This window comes from Sinocyclocheilus anshuiensis, unplaced genomic scaffold (genome assembly GCF_001515605.1).
Source record: "Sinocyclocheilus anshuiensis isolate Anshui unplaced genomic scaffold, SAMN03320099.WGS_v1.1 scaffold320, whole genome shotgun sequence".
Lineage (NCBI taxonomy): Eukaryota > Metazoa > Chordata > Actinopteri > Cypriniformes > Cyprinidae > Sinocyclocheilus > Sinocyclocheilus anshuiensis.
In genome coordinates, this window is record NW_015554092.1 from 117,138 (window position 1) to 117,699 (window position 562).

The following is a 562-nucleotide window of genomic DNA, read 5'->3' on the forward strand; positions in this document are numbered from 1 at the left end:
CTCTCTCTCTCTCTGTCTCTCGCTCTCTCTCTCTCTGTCTCTCTCTCTCTCTCTCTCTCACTCTCTCTCTCTCTCGCTCTCTCTCTCTCTCTCTCTCTCTCTGCTTCCACATTCTTCACTGCGTCTCCTTCCAGTGTTTCCATCATCTGTGCTGCCAGAAGCTCTCGCTCGCAGCCTTTTCCACTTGTTTTGAACCTCTCAGTCCTTCCACGTGTGTCTGAATTATTTTGAGTCCTCTGAGCCGCATGTGTCTGCAACATTCAGACCATCAGCACTTTTAGAAAAATACGGGAAAAGAGAAAAAGAGACCAGCAAGAAAACAAGTCTGCATATTTTCTATATGTTTTTTTCTGTTCACAAAGGCTGCATTTATTTAATCAAAAATGCAGTAAAATTAAGAAATATTTTTATAATTAAAATAGCTGTTTTCTATGAGAATATCTGTTAAACTGTAATGTATTTCTGTGATGCGCAGCTGTATTTTCAGCATCATTACTCCAGTCTTCAGTGTCACATGATCTTCAGAAATCATTCTAATATGCTGATTTGCTGCTCAAGAAAC

The 562-nt window shown here is 40.0% G+C and overlaps 1 protein-coding gene across 1 annotated transcript in view; it reads left to right on the forward strand.

Annotated features, from left to right (window-relative positions):
* The window catches only part of LOC107669273 (RAB6A-GEF complex partner protein 1-like), a 59,430-nt gene that overhangs the window by 29,577 nt on the left and 29,291 nt on the right, over positions 1–562 (forward strand). The gene's annotated exons all lie outside the window — the stretch shown is intronic.